Here is a 15,140-nt window from a genome sequence, read left to right as displayed (position 1 = left end):
TCCTAAGATGTGCTCTCCTCATCTCCATATTCTCACTCTCTTGGAAACCGAGCTTCTCCAAGACATACGGTTTTGCATGGCAAGGGATGTACTAGTCAAATTAAAAAAAACCCCGGGAATTACACGTTCAAGCAAAGAAGCATAAGTCAGGATTATATACGAAACAATACTTGTTGTCGTTGCATACCGTACAAACATTGAAGGTCTCTTCCAGCTTGTCGGTGAAGAATCTACCATTTTGGAGGTGAGTTCTGTCGCACATACCCTGGTCGTCGCAGTAGTAATCCCACTCAGGGATCTTATCATCGTCAAACATTTCATGTGTTCAAAATTCAAAGATTGTAAATTGACGGCAATTATCAGGAACTCAACACACACATCACTATGCACCACGGGCTGACTTTCAGTCTGTCAAGTCATTCCGTGAAAATTCTCATCTCATGTGGTGTATATGGTGGGCACTCCCTCTTGATAACCCACAAGTATAGGGGATCGCGACAGTTTTCGAGGGTAGAGTATTCAACCTAAATTTATTGATTCGACACAAGGGGAGCCAAAGAATATTCTCAAGTATTAGCAGTTGAGTTTTCAATTCAACCACACCTGGAAACTTAATATCTGCAGCAAGGTATTTAGTAGCAAAGTAATATGATAGTAATGGTAACGGTAGCAAAAGTAATATTTTTGGGTTTTATAGTGATTGTAACAGTAGCAGCGGAAAAGTAAATAAGCGAAGAACAATATATGAAAAGCTCGTAGGCATTGGATCGGTGATGGAGAATTATGCTGGATGCGATCGATCATGTAACAGTCATAACATAGGGTGACACAGAACTAGCTCCAGTTCATCAATGTAATGTAGGCATGTATTCCGAATATAGTCATACGTGCTTATGGAAAAGAACTTGCATGGCATCTTTTGTCCTACCCTCCCATGGCAGCAGGGTCCTAATGGAAACTAAGGGATATTAAGGCCTCCTTTTAATAGAGTACCGGACCAAAGCATTAACACATAATGAATACATGAACTCCTCAAACTACGGTCATCACCGGTAAGTATCCCGATTATTGTCACTTCGGGGTTAACGGATCATAACACATAATAGGTGACTATAGACTTGCAAGATAGGATCAAGAACTATCATATATTAATGAAAACATAATAGGTTCAGATCTGAAATCATGGCACTCGGGCCCTAGTGACAAGCATTAAGCATAGCAAAGTCACAACAACATCAATCTCAGAACATAGTGGATACTAGGGATCAAACCCTAACAAAACTAACTCGATTACATGATAAATCTCATCCAACCCATCACCGTCCAGTAAGCCTACGATGGAATTACTCACACACGGCGGTGAGCATCATGAAATTGGTGATGGATGAAGGTTGATGATGATGATGGCGACGGATTCCCCTCTTCGAAGCCCCGAACGGACTCCAGATCAGCCCTCCCGAGAGAGTTTAGGGCTTGGTGGCGGCTCCGTATCGTAAAACGCGATGAATCCTTCTCTCTGATTTTTTTCTCCCCAAAAGTGAATTTATGGAGTCAAGGTTTAGGTCGGTGGAGCATCAGGGGGCCCACGAGGCAGGGGGCGCGCCCCCACCCTCGTGGATAGGGTGTGGGCCCCCTAACGTGGATCTTTCTTCTAGTATTTTTTATATATTCCAAAAATAATCTCCATTGATTTTCAGGTCATTCCGAGAACTTTTATTTCTGCACAAAAATTAACACCATGGCAATTCTGCTGAAAACAGCGTCAGTCCGGGTTAGTTCCATTCAAATCATGCAAGTTAGAGTCCAAAACAAGGGCAAAAGTGTTTGCAAAAGTAGATACGACGGAGACGTATCAACTCCCCCAAGCTTAAACCTTTGCTTGTCCTCAAGCAATTCAGTTGGTAAACTGAAAGTGATAAAGAAAAACTTTTACAAACTCAGTTTGCTCTTGTTGTTGTAAATATGTAAAGCCAGCATTCAAGTTTTCAGCAAGGATTATGCACTAACCACATTCGCAATAGCATTTAGGTATGATGTTTACTCATATCAATGGCATAACCAACTAGCGAGCAATAATAATAAATCTCGGATGACAACACTTTCTCAAAATAATCATAATATGATATGACAAGATGGTATCTCCCTAGCCCTTTCTGAGACCACAAAACATAAATGCAGAGCACCTTTAAAGATAAAGGACTGACTAGACATTGTAATTCATGGTAAAAGAGATCCAGTCAAGTCATACTCAATGTAAACTAACATTAATGGATGCAAATGACAGAGGTGCTCTCCAACTGGTGCTTTTTAATAAGAGGATGATGACTCAACATAAAAATAAATAGATAGGCCCTTCACAGAGGGAAGCAGGGATTTGTAGAGGTGCCAAAGCTCGGTTTTGAAGATATGAATAATATTTTGAGCGGTATAATTTCATTGTCAACATAACAACCGAGAGATCTCGATATCTTCCATGCTACACACATTATAGGCGGTTCCCAAACAAAATGGTAAAATTTATAGTCCCCCTCCACCAACAAGCATCAATCCATGGCTTGCTCAAAACAACGAGTGCCTCCAACTAACAAGAGTCTCGGGGGAGTTTTGTTTGCAGTTATGTTGATTTGATTTGCATAAAGCATGGGACTGGGCATCCCGGTGCCCAACCGTTTTCTCGTGAGTGAGGAGCGGAGTCCACTCCTCTTGAGAATAACCCACCTAGCATGGAAGATACAGACAACCCTAGTTGATACATGAGCTATTTGAGCATACAAAGCAGAATGTTTATTTGAAGGTTTAGAGTTTGGCACATACAAATTTACTTGGAACGGCAGGTAGATATCGTATATAGGTAGGTATGGTGGACTCATATGGAATAACTTTGGGGTTTATGGAATTAGATGCACAAGCAGTATTCCCGCTTAGTACAAGTGAATGCTAGAAAAAGACTGGGAAGCGACCAACTAGAGAGTGACAACATTCATGAACATGCATTAAAATTAATCAACAACGAATGCAAGCATGAGTAGGATATAATGCACCATGAACATAAATATCGTATAGGCTATGTTGATTTTGTTTCAACTACATGTGTGAACATGTGCCAAGTCAAGCCACTCGAATCATTCAAAAGAGGATACCACCCTATCATACCACATCACAACCATTTTAATAGCATGTTGGCACGCAAGGTAAACCATTATAAGCTCCTAGCTAATTAAGCATGGCATAAGCAACTACAATCTCTAATTGTCATTGCAAACATGTTTCTTTCATAATAGGCTGAGTCAGGAACGATGGACTGATCATATTTACAAAAACAAGAGAGGTCGGGTTCATACCAGCTTTTCTCATCTCAATCAGTTCATCATATAATCATCATTATTGCCTTTCACTTGCACGACCGAATGGTGTGGAAAATAATAATAGTGCACGTGCATTGGACTAAGCTGGAATATGCAAGCATTCAATTCAAGAGAGAAGACAAGGTAATATGGGCTCTTTGTTAGATCAACAATAATGCATATGAGAGCCACTCAACATTTTCATTATGGTCTTCTCCTCTCGACCCCCAAAGAAAAGAAACAAAACTATTTACATGGGAAAGCTCCCAACAAGTAAAAGAAGAACGAGAAATCTTTTTGGGTTTTCTTTTTTAATTATTACTACTACAGGCATGGAAAGTAAACTAACTAAAAGCTACAACTATTTTTTTTGTTTTTTCTTAAGGTTTATCAAACACACAAGAAGAAAGCATAAAAAGGGAAATAAACTAGCATGGATATTACAATGAAAAAGTATGAGCACCGACAACTAGCATGAGTGTGTGAACATGAATGTAATGTCGGTGAGAGATACGTACTCCCCAAAGCTTAGGCTTTTGGCCTAAGTTGGTCTATGGCCACGGCTGGCCTGGCGGATATCCAAAGTTATAGTTGGGGTCGTACTGAGAAGGATCCCCCTGGTGCCACTGGTTGGCGATCTCTTCCGGATTCCACTGATAAACAGACCGTCGGTGAGGATCAAATTGTGGTTCCGGCTCTGGCTCTATAGCTGGTGTGGGGTTTTGGTAGGCGTGAATGGCCTCCAGCAGAACAAGATACTTGCCTGCAGATAAGTCAAACAAGGAAGGAGCAGACAAAGTAATAGTCTCAGGGTGATTTTATCAAATATCAGCTCGTACTTAAGCATCTTTTCCTTATTCTTAACGATAAAATTATGTGCTACCATACTCTTATAGTCTAGAAAAACAGGAGGCAACAACTTTTCTTCCTTCTCATAATGCCTAATAGGTATGTTAAAGTGTGCAGTGAGGCGCGAGGCAAAGATACCTCCCAAGATGGGGCCCTTAGTATGGTTAAGATTTAACCGCTTCGTAACAATAGCGCCCATACTAAATGTGTCATCATGGAACAAGGCATGGCACAAAATAGCAATATCAGGGGCACTAAGGTTGCCACAGTTTCCGCGACAAATTAAGCATCTTCTAGCAAATATAGCGAAGTAACGTAAAACATGAAAATGTATGCTAGTAATTCTTGCATCAGAAACTTTCCTCGTTTCCCCTACAACAATTGTATCAATAAACCCTTCCACACCATCACGATGTGGTTCCTCTACACCGCCCTCAAAAGGGATCAAACAAACCCGACAAAAATCACGAAGTGACATCTCCTTAAGCTCATCATATAAATAAAATTCCACTGTAGGTGGTGAGCTCCTAGCATGGAAATGAAAGTTTTGCATAAAGATATTGGTGAGTAAGAGATATTGTTCGCGTTGGTCGTGGAGGAAGGCAGTGAGGCTTGCATTCTCAGCCAATTCATAGAAATCATCATAAATCCCGACTGCTCTTAAGAAATCACCACAAGGCCATTCACACGGCCGAACCTCCACGGTGCGAGGGAGATTATACTTGGGCTTATTGTTCTCTTCACTTTGTTTATCCTTTGAGCTTCGGCTCGATGAGCCCTTCAAAAGTCTCTTCATCTTTTTGTGAAATTTTCTGAAATTTTTAGCAACTCAAAATAAAAGTGAACCAAACTCAACAAAATTGATAACAACTACTCCTACAAGTGCCTAGAGGCCATATCATGTATTAAAACTACTTTTGACCATATAAATTTGATAGACAAGCTCAAGAACATGGTCACCTAAGCAGAAAAAATTTGCAATGAATAAAGCACTAGAACAAAAACTAATTGGACCATTGGGGGAGTCACATACCAAAGAACAATCCCCCAAAGCAGTTTTGTGAATGGAGCTTTGAGCAAGGAGATCAAAAATGGCAGCAAGATGAGCAAGAACTCGGGTTTAAGCTGGTTGGTGATTTTTTTGGGAGGAAGAAGGAGTGTGTGGTAGCTGGAATAAGTGGAGGGGAGCCACCATGGGCCCATGAGGCAGGGGGCGCGCCCAGGGGGGAGGGTGCGCCCTGGACCCTCGTGGCTAGGTGCTTGCTCCCCCTGTTGTGTTCTCAGTGCCAGATATTCTCAAATATTCTAGAAAAAATCATATTTAATTTTCAGGGCATTTGGAGAACTTTTATTTTCGGGGTATTTTTCATTGCATGGATAATTCAGAAAACTGACAGAAAATACTATTTCTGATTTATTTAATATAAAAAACAAAAAGTAAAAAGAGGGTACAAAGAGTTGTGTTTTATAACTTCATCCATCTCATGCTCATCAAAAGGAATCCTCTAACAAGGTTGATCAAGTCTTGTTAACAAACTCATTCCGAATAACATGGAACCGGAGAAATTTTGAAAAAGCAGTACGTTACCTAAACGGGGATATGCACATCCCCAAAAATAAGAATATCATATTTCTTCTTGACAGTAGGAAGAGGAAATTCAAAATCTCCAATAGTGATTGTTGAAAAATTTCCAATAGAATTGATGTTGTGGACTTGAGGTTGTTTCCTCGGAAAGTGTACCGTATGCTCATTACCATTAACATGAAAAGTGACATTGCCTTTGGTGCAATCAATAACAGCCCCTGCAGTATTCAAAAAGGGTCTTCCAAGAATAATAGACATACTATCGTCCTTGGGAATATCAAGAATAACAAAGTCCGTTAAAATAGTTACGTTTGCAACCACAACAGACACATCCTCACAAATACCGACATGTATAGCAGTTGATTTATCAGCCATTTGCAAAGATATTTCAGTAGGTGTCAACTTATTCAAATCAATTCTACGATATAAAGAGAGAGGCATAACACTAACACCGGCTCCAAGATCACATAAAGCAGTTTTAACATAGTTTCTTTTAATGGAGCATGGTATAGTTGGTACTCCTGGATCTCGAAGTTTCTTTTGTATTCCACCCTTAAAAGTATAGTTAACAAGCATGGTGGAAATTTCAGCTTCTGGTATCTTTCTTTTATTAGTAACAATTTCCTTCATATATTTAGCATAAGGATTCATTTTAAGCATATCAGTCAAACGCATACACAAAAAGATAGGTCTAATCATTTTAGCAAAGCGCTCAAAATCCTCATCATCCTTTTTCTTAGATGGTTTAGGAGGAAAAGGCATCGGTTTTTGAACCCATGGTTCACTTTCTTTATCGTGCTTCCTAGCAACGAAGTCTCTCTTATCATACCATTGATTCTTTGATTGTGGGTTATCAAGATCAACAGCAGGTTCAATCTCTACATCATTGTCATTGCTAGGTTGAGCATCAACATGAAAATCATCATTAACATTATCAGTAGGTTCATGTTCATTACCAGATTGTGTTTCAGCATCACAGATAGAAATATTATTGGGATTCTCAGGTGTGTCAATAACAGGTTCACTAGAAGCATTAAAATCTTCTTGCTTAACCATAAAGTTATCAAATTCATCCAAACATTGACTAGCAAACTTAGTAGGAGGGATTTCAACTTTATCATATCTATAGAGAGAGTTTACCTTTATTACCTGTGTCGGGTTATCGAGACCGTGTGTTTCTTCAATAGGTGATGAATTAAGACCATGTATTTCTTCAACAGGAGGTAAATTCTTAACATCTTCAGCTTTTATACCTTTTTCTTTCATAGATCTTTGCCTCTTGCATATCTTCAGGACTGAGAAATAGAATACCCCTTTTCTTCGGAGTTGGCTTAGGAGTTGGTTCAGGAAGTGTCCAATTATTTTCATTAGTCAACATATTATTCAATAGAATTCCAGCTTGATCGACTATTCTTTCCCTAAAAACACAACCAACACAATTATCCAGGTAATCTCTGGAAGCATCGGTTAGTCCATTATAAAAGATATCAAGTATTTCATTTTTCTTGAGAGGATGATCAGGCAAAGCATTAGGTAATTGGAGAAGCCTCCCCCAAGCTTTTGGGAGACTCTCTTCTTCAATTTGCACAAAATTATATATTTCCCTTAAAGCAGCTTGTTTCTTATGAGCGGGGAAATATTCAGCAGAGAAATAGTAAACCATATCCTGGGGACTACGCACACAACCAGGATCAAGAGAATTAAACCATATCTTAGCATCACCCTTTAATGAGAACAGAAATAATTTAAGGATATAATAATAGCGAGTTTTCTCATCATTAGTGACCGGGGTAGCTATATCATTTAATTTAGTAAGATGTGCCACAACAGTTTCAGATTCATAGCCATAGAAAGGATTAGATTCAACCAAAGTAATTAACTCAGGATCGACAGAGAAATCATAATCCTTATCAGTAATAAAGATAGGTGAAGTAGCATAAGCAGGATCGTATTTCATTCTAGCATTCAAAGACTTTTCTTTCAGCTTAGCTAATAGTTTCTTAAGATCACTTCTATCATTCCAGGCAAGAAAGTCTCTAGCAGTTTCTTCATCCATAACATAACCCTCAGGCACAACAGGCAATTCATATCTAGGGGGAGAATCTTCATCATCACTTTCATCAATATTATCAGTTTCAATAATTTCATTCTCTCTAGCCCTAGCAAGTTGTTCATCAATAAACTCACCAAGTGGCATAGTATTATCAAGCATAGAAGTAGTTTCATCATAAGCATCATGCAAAGCAGAAATGGCATCATCAATAACATGCGACATATCAGAATCAATAGCAGAAGCAGGTTTAGGTGTCGCAAGCTTACTCAAAATAGAAGGTGAATCAAGTGCAGAGCTAGATGGCAGTTCCTTACCTCCCCTCATAGTCGAGGGAAAAATCTTGGTTCTTTGATCTTTCAAGTTCTTCATGATGATAAGCAGATATAAATCCCAAGTAACTCAAAGAATAGAGCTATGCTCCCTGGCAACGACGCCGGAAAATAGTCTTGATAACCCACAAGTATAGGGGATCGCAATAGTTTTCGAGGGTAGAGTATTCAACCCAAATTTATTGATTCGACACAAGGGGAGCCAAAGAATATTCTCAAGTATTAGCAGCTAAGTGTAGCGACCAGACCTCAAACAGTCCGATCTCTGTGTATAAGTGTCATCCCTGGATCGGTAATGCTGACACACACAGTACTTGAAGGATTTATAACAGAGTGGCAATCACACACTTATTACATCGAATGTCTCAAAAGAGAACTTATTACAATAAATATGGCTTAAGGCCATCTAATACGATAACAGCGGAAGGCTTGGAAGATAAAGTGAGTCCACCAACCCAACGGCATCACTAAGTGAAAGACCACGACCTAAGGTTCCTTACTCGTCGTCTGAAAAGTCTGCAACATGATACGTTGCAGCCCGAAAATGGGTCAGCACATAGAATATGCTGGCAAGGCAACACAAGATAATAATGAACAGAATAAAGCTATCACTATATGCATATATGGCTGGTGGAGGCTGTATGGTTGATATGTTTTGCGTAAAGCCAAATTTTCCCTACTGCAAAGGAATATATTTTATTTAACTATAAAATTTGTTGAAAACATTGAGAATGGTAAACCCCATCTCAATACCAATTAAAAGTAATCATTAACCCAAACAAAATTATATAATTAAGAGTGATGAGATCCACATGATAATCCAAGTACTAGATACTCAAGATGTCCATAACCGGGGACACGGCTAACCATGATTAGTTTGTACACTCTGCAGAGGTTTGTGCACTTTTCCCCACAAGATTCGATCTCCTCCATTGGATTCCTCGCACTACACAATGTTTGAGAAACGGATGACCGAGACACAGTCTTTCAGAAGCGTTAGCACCTTACGATGGGTAGACCGGTACACCTACATCCCCTACATCTGCTAGTCTACCACTATAAGAGTTCACACAACTTAATCAACTATGCTAGAGCCCATAATATCATGTGGCTGCACACAGAATTTTCCAGTATGAAAAATCTTATGATCCCTTTGAGTCTGGGTGGCAGTCCATAGGAGAATCACACGGTACCCTGGGATTTCCAAAAAAATACAGGCAATCACTAGGTTCCCCAGGTGCCTCAATCCACCCAGATGTGTATTAAAGTTGCCACCTTAAATTGAACCATTAATTAACAATACTAACATCTGTCATGGAAACTCTCAAACCCAATCCACGTCTACGAGCATAGCATTGCAATATAAGCATAGCGTAGAAGTAACTCCCAAGGTTTGAATGTAGGGCAATAGGTTCCTACCTCATCAACTACTTCCCAACCCACAATTTAATTCAGATCCTAACCATGCAATGTTTGAGGGTTGATCTAATGCAATAAAAACTTGGTAGTAAGAGGTATGATCAAAGTGTTACTTGCATTGCTGATGATCCACGAAACCTAGAGACTCATAGTAGCACGCTTCGCACTCCGGGAGTTCTAATGCAAACAAACAAGCATACAATAAGCAATCAAGCAAGGGCATGGGTAAAACTCGAATAAGAGATCTAACCAGAATGTTCAACTTAAGAACTCCGGTTTGCAAAAAGAATCAAATCAAACGAACCAACAAAACTCAAACGGCGAAAGAAACAGGCTTCGTTTACTAATCTGGACTAAAGTCAAATTTTACAGTAGCAAAAACTTGTTTAAGTTGATTAAACAGAAAGAGGGTTTCGAGACGAAACTCTAGGCGTTTGAATCGCCTGATTCCGTTAAACGAGTGAAAAGTTATAATAAAACGAAAATCGGATCAGAAATCGCGATCGAAAATAACCGCGGAAAATCTGAGAAAAAGAAAAACCGAAGAACAAGCTAATGAACGAACGTTCACTGTCTGCAGCTAAGCGGTGAAAATCGTTCGCTAAAACAAACGTAAAAACGGGCGTTCGCTAAATAACTAAACCGAAAAATAAACCGAACCGGATCTAATAAAAAACGGATCTAGGGTTTTTGAAAAAAAAAACCAAAACGGTTTTCTCACAAAAACCAAGGCAACTACCTCGAGGTCCGGCGAGGGTCTGGCGCGGCGGCGTGGGGCGCGGCACGACGGCGGGTGGCAGGCGGCGCGGCGCGCGCGATGGCGGCGGCGGATCGAGGCAAGGGTTAGGGTTAGGGAATGGTGCGGTGCAGATCAGTCGGGGGCTCAGGGCCGCGGCTTATAAGGGCCGGCCCGAGGAGTCCTGGCCGCTTACGGCCCGGAGTCAGTTCGCCTCTTAATAATTCCGGCGCTCAGACAATAAAAGAAAAGAAATACTAAATGGACTCCAAAAATCCCGAAATAAATTTTCCCCGTCCTCTAAAACTAAGCCGGACAAGGTGAACATTTATTTGGGCCTAAAATGCAATTTTGAAAAACACACTTTTTTCCTAATTCAAATAAAATAGCAATAAAACTCTGAATAAAAATCTTATTTGATTTTAATATTAAATAGATATTTCTCTATTTTGAGGAAGTCATTTTATCCTCTCTCTTTTATTTTTATAAAAGAAATAATCGAAGAGTAAATAATTAAAATCAAACGATCCTCTTTTCAAAATTCAAGAAAAACTTGAATATGAAAATAACGAAATCCCCAACTCTCTCTGTGGGTCCTTGAGTTGTGTAGAATTTCTAGGATCAACCAAAATGCAATAAAATATGATATGCAATGATGATCTAATGTATAACATTCCAAATTGAAAATTTGGGATGTTACAAACCTACCCCCCTTAAGATGAATCTCGCCCTCGAGATTCGGGTTGGCTAGAAAGCAGGTGAGAGTGATCCTTCTGTAGGTCTTCCTCTCGTTCCCAGGTGGCTTCATCTTCGGTATGGTGGCTCCACTGAACTTTGCAGAACTTGATTACTTTGTTGCGTGTAACACGGCTGGCAAACTCGAGTATCTTAACTGGTTTCTCCTCATACGTGAAATCTCTATCCAACTGAATCGTCTCCAAGGGCACTGTATCTCTTAATGATGTATCGGCCATCTCAGCATGACACTTCTTCAGCTGTGAAACATGAAACACATCATGAACTCCTGACAGTCCTTCAGGTAAATCCAACTTGTAGGCAACTTCTCCCATACGTACCAAAACTTTCTATGGTCCTACAAAACGTGGCACTAACTTTGCCTTAACTCCAAAGCGCTTAACTCCTCGAAGAGGGGATACACGAAGATACACTCTGTCTCCAACTTCGTAAACTATCTCCTTGCGTTTAGAATCCACATAGCTCTTCTGCCTGGATTGGGCTACTTTGAGTCTATTGCGAATTAGCTTAACCTTTTCTTTTGATTCCTTAATCAATTTTGGTCCAAACAACTGTCGTCTCCAACTTCATCTCATAACAACGGTGTTCTGCACCTCCTTCCGTACAATGCTTCGAAAGGGGCCATCTTCAAACTGGCTTGATAGCTGTTGTTGTAAGAGAACTCCGCGTAAGGCAAATTATCGTCCCAACTAGATCCATAGTCTAGCGCACAAGCTCTCAACATGTCCTCCAAAATCTGATTGACTCTCTCAGTCTGTCCATCTGTCTGCGGGTGAAAAGCTGTACTGAACTCTAGCTTGGTTCCCAAAAGTTTCATGCAACTGATTCCAAAACTTTGAGGTAAACTGGGTTCCTCTATCTGATACAATGGTCCTCGGAATTCCATGCAAACATACGATCCTGGTCATGTATATCTTCGCCAACTTAGCACTGGTGTAAGTGGTCTACACTGGGATGAAATGAGCTACTTTTGGCAAACGATCGACTACAACCCATATCAAGTCATAGCCTGAATGAGTCCTGGGTAATCCCGTGATAAAATCCATGCCTAGTTTATCCCACTTCCATTCGGGTATCGACAATGGTTGTAACAATCCGGCTGGCTTCTAATGCTCTGCCTTCACTCTCTAACATACATCACAAACTGCTACATACTCCGCAATATCCTTCTTCATTCCGGTCCACCAGAAACTGTCCTTCAAATCCACATAAAATTTGGTATTACCTGGGTGAATCGAATATGGCGAATCATGGGCCTCTTGCAGAATCAACTTCCTGATCTCCTGATCATTTGGCACATATACACGGTCCTCAAACCATAAGGTATCGTGCTCATCCTCACGAAATCCTTTAGCCTTTCCTTTACTCATCCTTTCATTTATCTTGGCAATCTCCTTGTCCTTCTTCTGAGCTTCTCTGATCTTATCCATCAAGGTAGACTGAATTTCCAATGTTGCAACATAACCTCTCGGAACTATGTCCAAACATAGCTCCCGAAGGTCTTCTGCTAACTCATTGGGTAACTCTTCGGTCATGAGGGTATTTACATGACTTTTGCAGCTCAACGCATCGGCTACTACGTTAGCCTTTCCAGGATGATAATGCAATTTCATATCATAATCCTTTATTAGCTCTAACCATCTTCTCTGCCTGAGATTCAATTCCTTCTATGTGAAGATATACTTCAAACTCTTGTGATCCGTGTATACTTCACAATGGTTTCCGATGAGAAAATATCTCCATGTCTTCAACGCATGCACTACGGATACTAACTCCAAATCATGCGTAGCATAACTTAGCTCATAGGGTTAAGCTGTCGTGAGGCATATGAAACAACTCTTCCTTCCTGCATAAGCACTGCTCCAAGTCCTCGACGAGAAGCATCGCCAATACACTTCATAATCCTTGCGTTGATCTGGCAGGATCAACACTGGCGATGTAACCAAGCGTCTCTTCAACTCCTGAAAACTGGCCTCACATTCCTCAGTCCAATTGAATTTGGTGTCCTTCTTTAACAACTCCGTCATTGGCTTTGCAATCTTCGAGAAATTCTCAATGAACCTTCGGTAGTATCCTGCGAGTCCAAGAAAACTCTGGATCTCTCCAACTATCGTGGGTGCTTCCCAATTTGTCACAGTGACGACTTTGTTGGGGTCTACTGCTATTCCTTCTCCGGATATAACATGTCCAAGAAATCCCACTTCCTTTAACCAAAACTCACACTTGCTGAACTTGGCGTATAGTTGATGTTCTCTGAGCTTCCCAAGTACCAAACGCAAGTGCTCCTTATGCTCCTCTTCGTTCTTCGAGTAGACTAGAATGTCATCTATGAACACTACAACGAACTTATCCAAAAACTCCATAAACACTTTGTTCATCATGTTCATAAAATAGGCAGGTGCGTTAGTCAGGCCAAATGACATAACGGTATACTCATATAGCCCGTACCTTGTGGTAAAAGCTATCTTAGGTATATCCTGCTCTTGAATCTTCAACTGGTGGTACCCTAATCGCAGATCAATCTTGGAAAACACCTTAGCTCCTTTTAGCTGATCAAACAAATCATTGATCAATGACAGTGGGTACTTATTCTTGATTGTTACTTCATTCAATCCACGATAATCAACGACCATTCTTAATGATCCATCCTTCTTTTACACTAGAAGTACTGGTGATCCCCAAGGCGACAAACTTGGGCGAATATATCCTTTATCCAGTAACTCCTTAATCTGCTTCTTAATTTCCTCCAAATCCTGAGTGGGCATCCTGTACGGTCTCTTAGATATTGGTCATGTGCCTGGCAAAAGCTCAATCAAAAACTCGATGTCTCTATCCAGTGGCATGCCTGGCAACTCTTCTGGAAATACATCCGGGAATTCCTTCACCACTGGTACTTCCTCCTGTACTACTCCCGATAAGCAATTTACTTGAGTCCTATTCGGCATGTATGAATGAGATGCACCGGTATCAAAAGAACGACTGCAGTAAATGACTTAACCACAAACTTACCTATTACTGCATCTGGGTGGTCTTCAATCTCCTCCACGTTAACGTGGTTCACCTGTCCCCTGGTGAAAGGGTCGGGCTTCTTCCCAGAGCTTCCATTTCCGTTTCCGCTCTTAGCTTCAGGACATTCATTGGTGTAATGTCCGGTCTTCTGGCACTTGTAGCAAGTAAGGTGGCTTAGATCCTTCTTGGCAGGTGTTGCTGGGTTGGAACGGTTCTGTCCGTTGCTTCCTCCATTACCATTTCCGTTCCTGGGCCCACTATGGTTGTGCGAACTTCCTCCATTATGAGTGTGGTCTCCATGGTTATGCACAAGTCCTCCCGAGTTCGGGGTGAAACGGGGTCTCTGCTGAGCTCTAGAATTATACTTCCCTTGTCCATACTTCCTCTTGCGGCTGTCAATCTGCTGCTGCTTCCCTTCAAGCATGAGAGCTCTATCCACCAACTCCCGGTAGTTATTGAAATTTGCTACCATCAACTACATGCTCAGCTCATCATTCAGTCCTTCCAGAAACTTCTCCTTCTTAGCTGCATCTGTAGCAACGTCATCTGGGGCATAACGTGCTAGCTTACTAAATTCATCCACATACTGGCCAACAGTGCACCCTCCTTGGCGTAAGTTGCGAAACTCACGCTTCTTCATGGCCATAGCTCTTGTGGATACATGGGCAGTGCGAAAGGCCTGCTGGAACTGGTCCCATGTAACATTGTCTATAGGAAAAGTGGCTGTGTAATTCTCCCACCATGAGGCTGCTGGTCCATCCAATTGGTGTGCGGCAAAACACACCTTCTCAGCATCCATACATCCTGCAGTGGTTAACTCCCTTCCAATCCTGCGGAGCCAATCATCTGCAACTATCGACTCGGTGCTACTGGAAAACACCGGCGACTGCAACCTCAGAAAACGGGCTAAGTTGTCAACCGGGGGTGGTGGTCGTGGGTTGTTGTTGTTGTTGTTGTTGTTGTTGTTGTTGTTGTTGTTGTTGTTGTTGTTGTTGTTGTTGTTGTTGTTGTTGTTGTTGTTGTTGTTGTTGTTGTTGTTGTTGTTGTTGTTGTGGTTGTT

The sequence above is a fragment of the Triticum dicoccoides genome, chromosome 3A, assembly GCF_002162155.2.
Source record: "Triticum dicoccoides isolate Atlit2015 ecotype Zavitan chromosome 3A, WEW_v2.0, whole genome shotgun sequence".
Classification (NCBI taxonomy): Eukaryota; Viridiplantae; Streptophyta; class Magnoliopsida; order Poales; family Poaceae; genus Triticum; species Triticum dicoccoides.
Note: the sequence above shows the minus strand (reverse complement) of the source record.